Raw genomic sequence first — 17,167 nt, forward strand, 5'->3', positions numbered from 1 at the left:
TGAAAATCGCGCCCCCTGTATAATTCCGTTCTGCTTCACTTTCTCGCTCTATATATCTGATTCTCCGTCTCTCTTCCACTCTCGCTCTCTCTCTCTCGGGGCCCCAGAGGAAAGCTCTGGAGCCATTGGTTGATTCCCGCCATCATGTGCCAGTCTAGACACTTTGGCGGCTGCTGGGAGCCGCACTGATTGTTGCGCAAACACACGGTTTCAAGTTTCTTAACTCTTAAAGACGCAACATCCTGCACTGCTCTGCTTTACTCACAAACTGGAAATGTCCTGCAGAGCGGAGATCAGGCCTGCACAGATAGTTATATACACAAACAACACTGACACTGTTATGTGCATAGTGTAAGATGGAGAAAAAATTATAACATCAAAAACGTCTTAAAAATATACGTCAACCATGTAGACTAACTTTTTGTATTAAATCGCCTACATTTTGAAATTCAACAAGAGGAGTGAGATATATGCTTCTATTGTTTTTACCATTGAGAAAATTCAGCCTTTTACTTCAATAAATTAACTCATTAAAGCATATCATGTGCATAAAAGCCACCTTATAGAGTTATGATGTACTTTTGTATTTATTAGTTGTTGTTTTTTTTAAGACATGATGCATAAACAGAATCCGTATGAAGCTACTAAAGAGTGGATTGCAACTTTCCTATACAACTTAATTGGTCCATTAATTGATAATTACTTGACAGCTCAACTGTTCTTGAGCTAAACACTTAACACCAAAACTGCTCCTGTTGGCGGTGTCAGCAATCAGTGCATGAGAGTGATTCTGGCTGGCCAAAAGACTAGAAAAAGACTAAACTCAGTCCAATTACTGTTAACAATGATATATTTATAGATTCTATCATTAATCTACGATGGCTGATAGGTGTCAGCAGATTTGCAACAGCTACAACACTAATGCAAACAACGTGAATGCAAAAGTCACAACACAATGGATGTGCAGCCACAACTGAAGTTAGACAGTTTTCCTACAGGACACAGAAAATTTGTGAAAGTAAGTTAATGATTGTTATCTTTTGTATCTTAAGCTATGATAAATATAGCTCTAAAGCTAACGTAACTAAAGAAATATAAGCACTATAAAGGACATCACAAGATGACACCCTTACGAAGCTGTATTTATAGATTAAGTTAATAATTTACTTACTTTTACAACACTTCTGTCCATTTGGATAAGAAACCTCTTTTAACATCCGTTGTGTTGTGGCATTTGCATTTGTGTTTTTTGCTCTTGCATTTGTGTCATGGCATTTGCAAATGGCCTGACATCCACCAGCCACCATGTTAATTCTGTCAGGCAAACAAATAAAATGTAGTAACACTTGCAAGTTAGCAACAGAATAATTTCTCAAATTACATTAGTCACATACATTAAAAGCCTAAAGGCCATATTATAGCCATGCTGTAGTGCAGCCACCTACCACTAGCTGGGGCTGTGTCTTCGGTTAATGGCTACAGACGCAATGCCATAATGCTCTACTACCTGGGTGTAAATGAGCACAGGTGACAGCACAGTTTGGGAAAATTGTGGTGGCGAAAATATTGACCATCCAACTCAGATGCCGTCAGGGGTCTTGTGAAGGAAGAAAAAGGTTGGTCTGCATAATGAGTGTGTGACCTGTCACTTGTGAGGTTAGCCTATGGTCACAATAACAGTTCTCTTGAGTTGCTGCGTGTGTGTGTGTGTGTTTGTGCTTGTGTTCAAGGCCAGGTAGGGGAACAAAAAAAAACATATGAACTGCGGCCTATCACCATTATGTTACACTTTACTTAGACATGAACCTGAATGGAGTGATGCTAGCTCTGCTAACATTAGCCACACTCTGCAAACCAGTTTAATGGACACTGTGATCTTGTGTGTAGCTCCCCTGTTGTGCGCAGTCTTGGTTGTTTTATGACTGTTTCCTTACTTAGCTGCAAACTTCAAATTTCTGTTTACATTAATGGGAAGTTAGCAATTACAGAATATCCCCAGTTTTGCACGTCACTTGAGTATGAGTCAAAGTTTGTTATTGTTCCTTTAAAGTATTTGCAGGCATTTCTTGCAATTTTTACATTTTCATAAACTAAGAAAGAAAAAGTTGTTCTTGTTGGGCAGAAAATTAGAGCAGCTGAGAAGGGATAAATATTGACCATTAGAATCAGAGAGCATGGGGGGTTGGATGGAGGGTAAACAGGGGGTTGGGGTATCCCCCAGTGGCAGTACGCCAGTCTTTCCACTGAGTGCCAATGTGACCACCTCCTCTACTGCCTGTGACTGGCATTTTAACAACTCCACTACATATGTATTTTCCAAGTGGAAGCTACTGCTGCAGGATTAGCTCAGTCATCCTGGTGGGTGACTGTTCACACCTCATATCATCAGTGTTACATGTATGTTCAGTTACGTGTGCTGTACCAGGACCAGAGCACCCTAAGTCTGCTTCTGCTGGAGTATGTGAGGGACGCTGGCTGGAGACGTGGGAGTCAGGTTACAATGACAGTGTGTGTGTGTGTGTGTGTGTGTGTGTGTGTGTGTGTGCTTGTGTGTGTGTGTGTGTGTGTGTGTGTGTGTGTGTGTGTGTGTGTGTGTGTGTGTGTGTGTGAGGGAGGTCCACTGGGCACCTGTTCAAAATGTGTTCCCCTGTGTAACTCAATCAGATGCAGAGAGTGAAGTGTTTTCGAAGAGCTTTGTACAGAGTTGAATGTTTCACTGGCCACATAAACAATAATAGTCCTCACATGATTTATTAGTCTTCAAAACAATATAAATTTATTATTTCACCAAGGAGAATTTCAGGAGCGTCCACTTTTCATCAACAGCTGATGTCATTAACTGTCACCACTTTCTTTTTGTTGTGTTAATCATTGTTTTCTGCGACTCATTACCAGTGCAAATTGAAAAAAAAAAAAAATTCAGATGAAGTCAATAAAGTCACACACGAGAACACACAAACACATAAATCAAAGTGGGTGTAATGCATTCCTCTGAGTCAACAGCCAAACACAGATCGAGTCGTCAAAGTTAAATCACAGCAGGTTTAGGAACAGGTCAGGTGTGGCTGGAAACTGGATGCGTTTTTGTTCATCTGATTTCAGTGCTTCCTGTGTATGACATTCTTAAATAGACAGCATAAAAATATCATGTTTACATAAAGCAATGGCGGGAAAAATCATAAGCCACTATTTTAACTACAATCTAGGCCTAACTTTGGGAAATAACTTCTGTCATCTGACCGTTAGAAAAACAAATTCAAAGGGAAAACTATGAAATGATAACGGAAACAGTTGCATCAAACCCAAAGTCCAACAAAGTGGATGTGAGTCAGAAAACATGGCAATAAATTGTGTAATATTCCTTCACTATCACATCCTCTGAAACATCCGGTAAGCGCTCATAAAAGACTATAAATACAGTTCACATGCCTGAGCCATGAGTGGTTTATATACATAGAGACCAAACGCAGCATGTTCACATTTTCTCTCACACAGCAACACAAGCATGAAGGACAGCTAAACAATTAAAAAGCTAACAATTATTACACAAATAAGTGCTCTATAAACTGTATTCACCAAATCAATTTTGGATTTATTTACGTGCATTTTATGTTTGTATTATACAAATTGTGGGAATTAATGAGTGGAGTAGATTCGCTGTAACTCAGTTTTTATGTCAAACAGGTTAACTTTATTATCACAATGCAATATGTAACTCCTGATTAGAAAAAATTAAAGTTAGAGAGCAATATTTTTCAACTCTAAATTTTCATCAATTATTCAGAAGGTAACAAATAGTTAGCTATAACTGCATCAAAACAATGTAAAAGTTAAGCTATTGGGAAAAAAAGTTTTGTCCAAACAGGTAAAATATCAACGAGGAGACTGAGAAAAGCATTTCTGGTAAACACATTGTTTTCTTATTCTTTATAATTCCAATTTAAGCAATGTGCATATCACAATATAATAACATAAAGATTTATGGTGTAGTTTGATCAAACATTCATATTCCCAGGCACCAGTTTGGCCTAGAAGTAAAATAGTATACAACAAGTGTAGACACTACAATTCCTGTCGCAGGCTACCTGCTACAGGAAACCGTAGACTGTATAATACTTGAAGGTAGTCTACATGACATCCCCTATCCGTTTCTGCCAAGCTTTGAAGCCTACGGAGAACCAATATGCAAATGCCAGGTCAACCTAGCTCCTGAAGGGTGTGTGAGGTAAAGAGGCAAGCTTAGGCCTCGTTTATACGGCGTTTCACCCTAAAACACAAAAACTCAGGGACAAAAAATCTAGGCTTACACTGTAATGCAGAGGGACTGAAAATGGCGCCATAACTGTCTTGTCCAGAAGCGGCTTTTGGTAGATCCCCACTAAAGGAGAGTTAGGATGATCATCTGGTGTATTGGGGAATGCTGATTGCAGAAGTGGTGCAACAGTGGTGCATTAAGTTGAAAGTCAGTCAGCAGATTCAGTAGATTAAGCAGCACAAGCAAAACATGGTAGTCCACGATGATTGTGACAACGGTACTGTTTTATCGTCAATGCACATACGAGAAGTTGAGCATGACATCACCGTTTCCACTAAAAACACTGGCTGACTATTTACAAGACAACAGTGGTGGCAGCATTAGGTCAGCTGAAATGCTGTTTCCGTGTAAATGAGAGGCTGAAATGCAACAATACTTTTGTGTTTCATCCTAAAAGCATTGTTGTGTAAACGTCCTCTTAGAGCCTCCTTACTGACAGTTATATAGGCGCTCGTCAGTCAGATGAACTGTGCCTCTGATTGGACAAACTCTTCATCTTCTTCTGAAATGCCAAGTTATGATCAAATTCACCCCCTGTACAGGGTGTGCTGATAAAAATTTGAGCTATCCAAACAGATGTTACATTCTGTATCTGACTATGAACATGTTAATATTTGCTTTAAAAACCGTCTTTTTTGAATTGATGTGTTTGTGGTTTCCATACTTCCCGAGTCAGCCTCGTGTGGACACTTGGCGAGCTACAGTTTTTATCACATATGCACCGGCTTCATTTCTCATTGCCAAAAATTGTCACTTGGTTCAAACATGACCTGCATCCGTTTTCAATGTTCTTTCTTTCTTTCTTTCTTTCTTTCTTTCTTTCTTTCTTTCTTTCTTTCTTTCTTTCTTTCTTTCTTTCTTTCTTTCCAACTGTATCCACTCTCCTATCATCTGAATAGAGGCACCAAAGAAAAAATAATAATCTTTAAACAGAAATAATTATTCATGATCTGTATTTTCTCTTCTTGAATTTGATACAGTAAAACACACATTCTGTAATTAAACTATAAAGTAATAAATTGAATATGACCTTGTTCTGTAAACTCTGCTAATTTAATGACATTATATTCAGTGTTGTGAATTACTCTCTGCTTGACTGAATATGTTCATGCAACCACTTAGCTTGAAGAGTATAAAAGTTGGGTTTTCTAAAATTACCTGAAATTCAAATCAGTAGTCAGAAAACTGTTGAGTCTGCATAACTAAAACTAAAGGAGGACAAACTGATGTGTTGACCAGAGAGAAACTGGACACTTGACTAAAAAAGCAATAGTCAGCAGCCAAACCATCACTAGATTACACATTCACTGATTACTGCTATACTACGGGGATTGTTTCTCTAAACACAAATAGAAAAGAAAGACATGAAAGGAGAATAGAAGCAGATGTGAAATGTTGCATTGACTCAACAAAAAGTTCTCTAAAACAAGCTGTGTTCAATTTATGATCATAACTTTGTCCTCTCTTAAAATGTATTTTGTACATGTCTTAATGAGATGCAGCACAGAGATGAAAAGAAAAGAGGGAGGAGAGAGATGGGAAACAAGCCAGGTTTTTGCATTATCTTGGCCACCTGCTCGAGTCTCATAAATTTTCTGATTAAAACAGAACGTGCCAGCTGATAGTCATATTGATCTTTGTATGACTGCAACTATTTTCTCTAAGCTCGGCCATAAACTCACCAGCAGAGAAGAGTCACTTGTAAAAGTTGACATGTTTATGGACCTCACTGTTAACAGTTTTTGTTCGGTTTACTCTCTGTTGAGGAAAGACTTTCTATAAAAATTTTGTTAACTGCATGTCTGGGGTTAATGCGTCTGTGAGTGGACTTCTGGAAAGTGAGGCTGATGTTGAAAGATTTTTAAGTGATTTTCAAACAAATTGTGCACAGTTATCAAATTTCTCTTCATCCCATTTGTGTATTCCTGACGGGTATGTCTTCAAAGAGGGAAAACTCAAAACTTAACAACTCTAGGCACTAAAACATAACAATAGAATATGTGACATTTTTATATCATTTGGCCCAGCTGAGCCTTTAATAAGATCTGTTGTTTCAGCATTTACCACTGACGCCACGTAAAAGCCTTCTGGTTCTGTGTGTTGGTGATAAGGTGTGGGTGTGTGTATTGTGAGTGTGGGAAGAGGGGGGCGGTGGTGTTGGTGTATAAAGGTTGGTGGGAGAGTAGACAGGGTGTCCGGCACCAAACCACCTCCCAAAATAAACTGTCCCTGCGTCTCTGTGTCTGTGCGGTGGCAGACCTGTGGCTCCCACAGATCCAGCAGCAGGAGCAGCAGGAGCAGAGAGGAGTCTGGGGCCAGGCGGCCTGTCACAGGAACAACATGTCATCAGCTTCATCACTCCCCTAATGGCTCTCCTCTTGACCAGAGACATGGCAGACTGTGTTGCCCCACCAAGGCGGCAGTTTACTCTGCACTTACACACACATACACGCACACATGCGTACATAAACATTGGTGTGCGCACAAATACTCTGCTGCCCACTCCCTGCCACTTACAGGCCAGCACAGGAGAGACTAGGAGGCCCCCTTATGAAAATATGCAGAGGTGCTGGAGATAATGTCGAGCCAGACCCCTGGACCCGTGCCAGGCTGCCCTCTTAATCTGAGGTCTGGAGGAATCTCTGCCCAGGAACACTGCCAAGGGTCAGGAACATTAGCCAGCTAAAATATTTATCTGTTTGACGCTGATCCTGACTTAAAGGAATAGTTCAACATTAAGGAGCAACCCTACTGCTTTTTCATAGATATGAGTGGTTGCAAGCTTATCATTAAGTGACATTTGAGAAAACTTCTAAACAGAAAACATATAGTCAGCGGAGCTTCATCCTCATCAACGTCATCATCATCACTCATTTGTATGTGCAGCTCAATCTTGTAATGGAGCAATATTAGTGTACCAGAGTGCAACTAGGTGTTAGAGTGTTACGAGACCAAGAGGTAAACACACAACAAGAGTTACACAAACATCCTCAGGCAGGAGAAGCAATAGTCTTAGTAAAGTCACAGACAAGTCTTAAAAGTCATTATTTTAAGACATTAATTTTATGAGTTTCATAGCCAGGGGCATGGATGACTTGACTGACAGATCTTCACATTGCAGCTGGTTGTCAGGAGGCTAAAGGCTAACTTCAGCTCAACCTGGGGTGGTGAAAAGAGGAGGAAGATGCACAGTGAAACTAGACCATCAACTGCTGCAATGAGGACTAAACTAAGTGCTCAAACCATAAGGCCAGTAGTGCCTCCTCTTTTGCTTGTCTGACAAAAAGTGAGGTTTGAGTGAGTGTTTCCAAAATGGTGACCACCATCATTGGATATTGATAAATGGATGTGTATTATGTGTATTTGTGTATTTTGTGTACAGATGGCAGAGTGTGCTGGTTGGTCCCCTTCAGAAACCAATGGGTGGCGCTACTAAAACTAAGGGCATGCATCCCCCACTAGCAGCACAAAATATGAGGCAATGCAGAAATACTAAAATCTGCTGTTCGTCATGCGTCCGCTTGAGGCTAGTACCATAAACCAAATACACTACAAGCCAAAAAAAGCCATTTTCACAGCAGAAATAAACATGTTCACAGTCTGGTACAAAAATGCCTCCAGTCTAGATCACTATTTTTCTAGCACACACTGTGATGGGGTGATTTTTTTTCTCTTTCAGTTTAGAAAATACTTAGAACGCAAGTTCACCCAATCAGATGTAAAGCTCGGCTGATTGATTGACTGTCACCCCATAGCTGTTAGAGTGGAGTCTCAAAGCCTGCCTTATTTCCAATATGGCCCCTTCCAAAGATTTGCTTAAAAATTCTGCTTCACAAACAGACAGGTGACATCACGAAGCCTATGTCCATTTATAATACTGTCTATGATCCCTCACTTTCAACTGGCAATGAGAAAAGAACCCCAGGACATTAATTTGGGGTTTTGAACATGAATATAAAAACTTAACCGCAAAAACTACTTTGTTTTAGAATTTTTGTTACCAGATTTCACTTCTTATGTTCTTTCCACTCAGTGTACCTTCAGTGAGATACACTGAGTGGAAGCTTCGAGTGGATTATTATTTCATTGACAATTATGAGATATCCTTATTCCTAAAACATCAGTCTCTTAAAAATTCTGAGAAATTTTTACAAAAGCTTGCCATAAAGGGAGGCAACCACTGTATTTCTTTAAAATTAGAAAAAAAAATATTTTGTTAACAAGACATCTGCCTTATGATAAGAATATTTTTTGATTGCATGATGGCAGAATTTACTTTCTGTGGTTTCTCTTCCAGGTAGATAACAGACAGCTGGCTGTCAAAAGAGAAAGAGACAAGTATATTACCCATGATTCCAAACCATACCTTTAACTCACAGTTGGAGGCAGGTTAGCTTACCTTGAAAAATGACTTAGCCGGATTCTGTCCAGAAGTTTAAAAAGCTATTTATCCCAGGGCTTATATGGGTCATATTAGCAACTTATCCCTTTTTTGTTTGTGTTTCAAATCAAGATCAGAATATCTCTTGAACTCTTTACTTGCTTTCAACTTGTTTCCAGGGTTAAGCTAGGCTAACAGACTGCTGGCTGTAGCTTTATATTTAGCATTCAGACATGAAAGTGGTATTGATCCTCTCATCTCCACAGGAACCTCACACCTTAAGAGAGCCAAAAGGAGTCAAGAAGCCGCCTGTACTGCTTTCCTTGTTAACAGTTCAGTCCAGCACACACCCATCCCCAGCCGTCTGCTGGACGTCTGGCTCCAGAGAGGGCGTAATCATGCTTCGCTCTCTGCCCTCTCACTCACAGTTCAGCTCTAATGCTACACCATCCCTTTGAAACTGCACTCAGCTACCCTTTCAATGAATTTCCATGCACTCTTTTTTTTTTTTCAGGGGCCACATATTTATTTTCTTTCTCTGTCTTTGTGGGTCTGACTCTCACGCTCAGCACTGGAGCTAGGCGAGCCGCTGGCTGCACTAGTTAGCTCATTAATCACTCTCCTCCTCTCCCCCTCCTTTCTGAGAAAGAGTCACTAATTAATGGAAAGCACTTTATGACAGAACACAGGGGTTTCCTGGAAATTAACCATTAATCTAGACTTCCATTATAGGTCTAATAGCATAGGGTGGGCGGGATGGATGGGTTTGAAATGGTGAAAAAGTGTTATGGCAGAAACGTAACGCCAGAAACAAGAACTGCATAAAAAGTTGTGTTAAACCTCATCAGTGTTTATGCCGGCCATGACTAAATTTACAGCTTGCAGCATCGCTGACAGGATGTTTTAGATTATTCTGGTGTAATCTGGACGTTTCATGTGCACGAGTAAACACAAACATGTGGAGCTACTTCAGGCCTTTTACTCAAAATAAAGCAGCAAAGCATTATTTTATTGCACATGGCATTAACTAAAAATGCTCATGCTGCTCTGAGAATGCTTTGCAAGAATGCTAACACTGGTGTTTAATTTTCAGTGTTTTCAGTGACTTGCATCTCAGTTTTTTCTTACAGAGCACCCTCAATCTTCTGTTATCAATAAGTTTATCAAAATACTCCTGTAGTTATATCCATGCATGAAGCAGCTTCTTAGGCATATACCATATTCATTCACCAAACCTTGTCCTTGGCTTCTCTAAAAACTGAGTTTAGTTTATGGTAAAGGCCAAGGTTGTAGGACATGATATTTGTGCGTTTGTTTACTTTCACAGTATTGTATTTTGTTTAGACTTACATCAGGGGGAACAGTATCTGAGAAAACGAGGAAGGAAGCGGGATGAAAACAAAGGAAAGGGAAGGGAACCCAGTGTGATGGAGCCCTCTCTCACTGGTCCTGGATCAGCTGGAGTCATGTGGACAGTGGCGCCACCACCGCGACTAATGGCTGTGGTGCTCATGGAAGACTTTTATTTATTTATTTAAATAAATGCAAAATAATGAATGGAAAGAGGGCTGGTGTATTCTGCTGGAGCTGTGGTACCAATTAACAATCAGTCACTGACACTCACAGAGCCACTGAGGAGGAAGGATTTGAGCCTGACAGTCACAGCTTAGCAGGTTCATATCATTGCTGGGTCAGATAATTAACATGAAGAATGGGAGTTTTAGTGTGTTGTTTATAAGTTATGTATGTCTTAACGGTTGATGCATCTGTCTGACAAGAGAAAAAGAAAATGAGCGAGGAGATCATGGATGTCAAGAGACCACAGTTATTTTTGAAAAGGGATTTTATTGATGGTAACTTTAACCCAAATGATGCGTGCTTCTTTCAAAAAGAGTAGAAATCTTCATGGATAGGTTTAACTGTGAATAAAAAACTGTGTTTTTTTAAAGGTCCTATATCCTGCTCCTTTTCTGCAGTTTAATATGGATCATTGATGTCTTCATGAAATGGTAGTAACATGTTTTGGTCCAAAAAGCCAATAAATCAAGCACAGCAGCATTGTTTCCAGGCTCTCATAGCCCCTCTGTTCAGAACGGTCTGATTTAGTGGGCGTGGCCTTCATATGTAAATGAGTCCGCGCTGATACCGCCCCGCTCACTGAGAGCAGCGCCACGAGCTCCGAATGCACAATGTTACGGTAAACAGCAAAGCTTGTTTACCGTAACATTACAGGCTAAAACAACAGGCTAACCACAGCTAAAGTTAGCATCCTGAAGCTAACACAGAGACAGGGGGGACACTGAGGAAAAGCTCTTACATCTGCTCCACAGCACTCAGCATTTAAAATACTCACATTTCCAGGGTCTGAGGTTTGTTGGTGGATGGTTGGTAATGCGCCTGGATTCAGGACCAGTCTATTCACTAGCCCTCTGTTGTACTGTCCAAAGTTGGAAAAGCAGTCATCCGTGAAGTGACTAGCACACACATGCACAGTTTTACTGAGTGTAGCTGGCACATTTCCTTGATAAATGAACTCTAGCCACTTACTCTTGACTTCTTCTGAGATGGGAAGCTTGTGCATGATGGAACTATGTGGTTGTTTACAGCCCAAAACAGCCACACTCCTCTCCCTGCTGCTGGAGAGATTTCTCTTCAGATGCGGGAGCGGAGTGGACAGAGAGGGGGTTCGGGGGTATCTGCTCTGGTGGACCAAACAGGTCAGACTTGCTCCTGATTGGTCAAAAAAGGGAATCACTGATGTCAACAAACCCCAGAAATTCCAAACAGCATGATTTAGGTCAGGATTTTACATTCACAAGCACTATTAAGTACAGGTTTTGTCATTAAATATCACATTTTGTGGGCTTGGAGGAAATTCAAAGACCCAAAAATTTCAGTAAAAGACTTAATAAAGTGATTTATGCATAATATGGGACCTTTAATGACTAAAAATATGTTTGCCGGGGGGGGGGGGGAGTTAAGTTTATCACAGGAGAAGAGGTGAGTAAGTGATATTTGTCAATATTCAGGGTACGATGGATAAAATAATCAACGTTCAGAAAAAGAATAAAAGACGTAGCGCAGATGGCTCATTGGCAAAGGTTGCACCCCATGAAGTTAAGGTAGCTGGTGGCCAGAGTTGGTCCAGCCTGTGGCACCTTTCCTGCATGTCACTCCCCACTTTCGCCCCATTTCCAACTCTAGCTTTCCTATCTAACTGAAGCATAAAAAGCCCTAAAAATAACTTTAACCAAGAAAAAATATTAAATACTAAGACTAATAATACAAAGAAAAAGTTATGGGAATCAATATTAGCAAGATGCAAGGTGGCTTGCACTCGTTTGATTTTTAAAAGCTTAACATTATTTAACTGGACTCAAAAGCCTTCTACTTGCATTTCATTTTGAATGTTAATGAGAAAAGGTTTTCTCTCTCAACTTTCGGTCATCCAACAAACCAAAAAATCTATAAAATCTCTTGATAATGCCACATTAATACCGAATGGTTTTGATTAATTCATTCAGTTCTAAAAATTAAAAAGGTGCATTTGGTTTTTTTTTCACACTTGGTGTTGAACAGTTTATTTCTTCACAAATGTTAAAGTCAAAACGTTGTTTCATCTCGTGGTTACTGTTTCAGCTCAAAAATATCTCAGTACTTCCTTTAGATAATATAAAGAAGGTAACTTCATGTTGCTCAGTGGACACTAGTTTGCACTGGTTTGCTTTGTTAAACTCAGGAATCACAATTTTCTGTCTCTACTCAGATTTAACATGAGTGTTTTGGAGTTCAGGTATTATTTTGCTAAGACAGGAGATAAATAAACACTACATTGGTTCTATGTGCATGTATGATTAATTCAAGGGAATAGCCAAAATGCCCAGTTAGGTCTTATTTTATTGTTAACGGGCTTTGTTTTCTCAGTTAGCATGCTGCACCTATTTACGTAGGCCTAATACAATGACCATCCTCTCACACTACTTAAAGGAAGTCATATGATGTTTAGAGTAAATCATCAGAGTAATTTTTGCTGATTCAGGGGTGGAAAAAATAGAGGATTGATTTTGGATTCAGGGCAGACTTGTGTAAAAATAAAGAACTGATGGCTTTGATTCATTGATAGTGATGGGATAAGTGAATACTGATGGGCATTTCACGCAGCATCCATCCAACAGTTAGTGGGAATAGTTGTATGGCTTTGTAGAGTAAAATAGCTTTAAATGGTCAAAGACTGAGTTATACCTACTATGTTCTCTTCAATACTTGCTAATTTGTTAGAATTTGAGTTTAATATGTAAAAATGTACACACTGCACATTTTTTTCTCTTTGTGAAAGCCTCTGGATACAGTAACGCTTTGACAGTGCAGCTACAGTTTCACTTCAACAGAAAAGAGCAGGGTTACTTATTCCTAATTAGTGCACCAGGCAGACAGCAGCTGTGATAGATTGTTTTCAGGGCGGTGTTTGAAGTGTAGACACCTAAATTATCTTTAATGTCCCTGGACAATATTTCCAAATCAGCATAAGTTTTGTAAGACACTAAAAAGTGACGCTCAGTCTAGAAGTATTCTGAAATCTGATAATAAGTTGAGGCACATTAACAAATGCATCATTACGTTTTTAGTTTTATGGATTTGTGTCTTTGGTTTGCAGCTGCTAACGAGTAAGGGCAAATGAAAGGCTCACAGGAGACGGAGAGAGATGTGAGACAGAGGTGACAATCCCTGAGGAGGGAAGAGTATTTGCCACCGCGTCTGATGCTCGAGACACACATGGACACACATGGTCACACACATACACATGCAGAAATTCTTCACAGCTTCCTTTTAAGGTTACAGAGGGAGCTGTGAACGCTGCCTGGTGGGTGTCATCTTTAAACTGAAGATAAGTGAAAATATATTTGAAAAATAACTTCCAAAGCTGTTTCACTGTGACCTCAAACTGTGAGACCTGTTTGGGTCAGTAGTAGTTTGAGTCAAAAGGAGGTCAACGCAGAGCTGAGATTATAAACTTGAAGCAGACTACACCCACAGACAGGCCAAACACACTCAGAGAGCTCTGATTCTGTTTACACAAGGGAGGCTAAATGTTCAAGGGAACACACTCTGCATCGCATGTTATTACTTGTGATTCTCTCTCTTGACTTCAAAGACAGGCAACGCTGCAGTTCAAAGGTCAAAGGCTCTCCTGTTGCCCAAATGCCCCCAAATTTCCTGTTTTGTCTGGCTTTGTGAGTGTAATGAGATCTAAAATGTGAAGGCCACGTTCTGCTGGAGCCAGTGAGACGAAAAGATCCATTTCAACCCTGCTCTATTCAAATATATATCTGCTTTCCTTAACTTGAAAGTCTTTTTTACTCTTAGCGTTAGAGTAGGTTTAAACTTACATGGAGAGGGGTTTAAGTTATAGCATGTAAAGCTGCACATAAAGACAGGAAAATGGCCCCAACTGCCTTATTTCATCTTGTCAGGATGAACCCGTTTTTACCGCCATGGTAAACAAGAACCTCTCTCTCCCACTTTTCTCTCCATCTTAAATCAGCAGCAGTGACAGGGTTATTCTAGGAGATATTTCTCTAGGTTAGTCTAAACCTCAAAGAAAGGAACAGACAGTTTAAGATAATTAAACAAGAAGAAAGGCAGTCTGTCTGCAAAAAAGCTTCGGGCAAAAGAAAAAACATGTGGCAGTTTACCAGCCTCAAGGTACGCAAGTGTTTTCTGGGAGTTTCCAAGCAGACAATTACTCGAGTTAAACAAAGTCAAAATGCCCGTTTCTGCACATCTTCCTGCAGAAAACACAGACTGCATATGTGAGTGTTGAGGGAGTGGGGTTACGTGCAAGTGAGAGGCCCCGGTGCTAAATTACATTGCAACATGGTCCCTCTCAAAGCCCACATCTGGGATTGGCCCTGACAACTGGATGCCGTGCTGCTCTAATTTTGGTTACTTTGTTTATAACCCTATAATAGAGACAGTATAGGACCACAGGGCTGCTGGAATGAAGGAGGGTAGGACTCAGGCAAAGGAAAAGCAGTCATTTTGCAAAGGCTTGTGGGGATATTGACATTTGAGGAAAAGTTTAAAGTTAGGTAGAAAGAGCTGTGTTAATTTGAGGATAACTTTGAGTTCAGGAAACTTGGTAAAGTTGCCTCTGTTTTTATTTTTTCCTCTAAAAGATCCACACCATCCCACTTGAAGACTACATGTTGCAGCTTGTTGGATGCAACAACAACAACAATAAGAAATCTATAATTACCTGCAGCAGATCTGAGCTTTGCCTACCCACTCAATCTCTTTGGAGTCTGAGTGGAAACATAATCACTGAATACACTTTGTCAACACAGGATACACGGTGTAAAGACACTTAGTACGCTTGGTAATAAACAATGCTATCCCCTCAGGGACCGGGCTCAGCTCACATGATGAAAACAAAATGCTGAATGTAGCTCTGCACCAAGTGTCTGCCATTTCTCAAGTATTTGGGGATTAAAGTGTCAACTGTGCACCAATACGTCAGCCCTTACCTGAAATCTCTGCTCTCAAGTAAGAGAACAGTTTCTTTAACAGCTGGTAAATTCTCAAGAGAGGTGAATGACAGCTTTAATCTGAGGTCATTATTCATTTATTCATATTGTATTTTTTTTAAATCCTCTGTAGTCTGAAGCTGCAACATCCCCCTGGTGTCTAGCCACATATATACATTCCGAATTGTATTATGGGATAAGACATTTAAAATATAATTCATTGTAAGTAAATAAATAAATAAATAAATAAATAAATAAATAAATAAATAAACTCTGCCAAGTTTTGTTGACTTAAAGCATGTTCCTGTTTGCTGAAAACCACAAATTTCCAGAACTGGTGACTTTTCTGACGACATGCCGAAACCCAAAATCCTCAATTGGGTCATTCTTATCTTCCTTAAAAGCTTGACTTTATTTTTCTAGTATTCAACTCTTATTTCCATGCTGTACACTGTGAAATCTTAACTGCTCTATCATATCATAATAACAAAATGACTGACTTTCTTTTTTTTTTGGGGGGGGGGGGGGGGGGGGGGGGATTTGAGGATTATTTTCCACTATGTGAAATTTAACACTTTTATTGATTGGGGATATACTACTTACTTTATTAATCCCAGAAGGGAAATTCATTATATATATATATATATATATATATATGTGTGTGTGGTGATGATTTCTGATTTTGTTTTTCTTCTAACTCATCCCATACTACTCCTTGCAAACAGAAAAACAATAACTAAGGAGTGCCTCATTGAAGGGTGAAACCATCTATAGGTGAATGGGTGGAAACAAGGAGATGATGGAAAGGCATCATATAGAAAAATAAGCATTTTCTTCAAGACTTTGGTAAGTAGTGATCCAAGTGGTTAACAAATGTAAATTTGGATGACACATTACGGAAATGTGGATTTTTATGTATTACCTTGCTTTTTTCAACTTCTTCCTATGATATTCTCCTTTTTGTAACTTGCTCTTTGATTTTTGTTTTTTACAGACTTTACATGTAAATGTTTCTGTAAAATGCTCTATTTGAATCCTGTTAGAGGATGAGATGGACTGAGATTGACTTGGATTTATAATAACCCCTACTTGTGACTGTGCTTGGGTTTGGTTCCCACCCTTTCCTCCTACTCAAACTGTTCTTACATTACCCCATAACAGAGCCAAATACATTAACTGCATTGCGTAACCCATTGCACTCTGCTTGTTTGGTTATGCCGTAAAAATGCAGAGACATTAAAAATAGAGAATAAAAGCATCATACTTTCTCTGTACTGTCAAATAAGTGAAAGATAAAGAAAAGCATGTTTCTTCTGTGTTTGGTCAATCACTTTGTCTAAAACCTATCTTGTTGCAGTTATACTAAACTAAAGAGCCTTAAAACTTAAGTGGTCACTTTAAATACAGATGTTCTTGTTAGTCTAGTTTTGTATCTCCTATAGAGGCATCACTTGCAATTGATAATCTGTTCAGATTCTTTTCACAAGGAGGATTAAATTTTAAAAAATCATTTTAGGTCATATATCCAGCCAATCAAACGTCTGAAAACCAGGGCAACTCGAAGCACAGCACTATGGCTATGTGAACTCACCTCGCGAAGCGGTATTGTTAAGAAAACTACACACATCCACACTTACCTGTTCTCAACTGAAGGACACAACTTCTAAGAGTCTCCATGATTATCACATTTCAACTAATGACATTACATCAACTAAACTCTGAGTCTAAGGTACTAGTTTTAAAACCAGTATTCCAATTTTTCCAATAATTTTGAAATACACCAGAAGCAAGTTTTCTGCTCAAGGTAAAGCTAATGAAATATTGGTATGTTCACTAAAGCCTGAACAGTGGCATACATACAAAAGGCAGATTTTCCTGAGAAATGACACATCTTTTTGAAACTCCCAACTCCAAACATTGGAGGAAGAGTTTTTATTACAAAACGCT

Source organism: Halichoeres trimaculatus, unplaced genomic scaffold, assembly GCF_033239565.1.
Source record: "Halichoeres trimaculatus isolate MK-OKI-2021-1 unplaced genomic scaffold, fHalTri1.1 fHalTri1_scaffold_3, whole genome shotgun sequence".
NCBI classification, from domain to species: domain Eukaryota; kingdom Metazoa; phylum Chordata; class Actinopteri; order Labriformes; family Labridae; genus Halichoeres; species Halichoeres trimaculatus.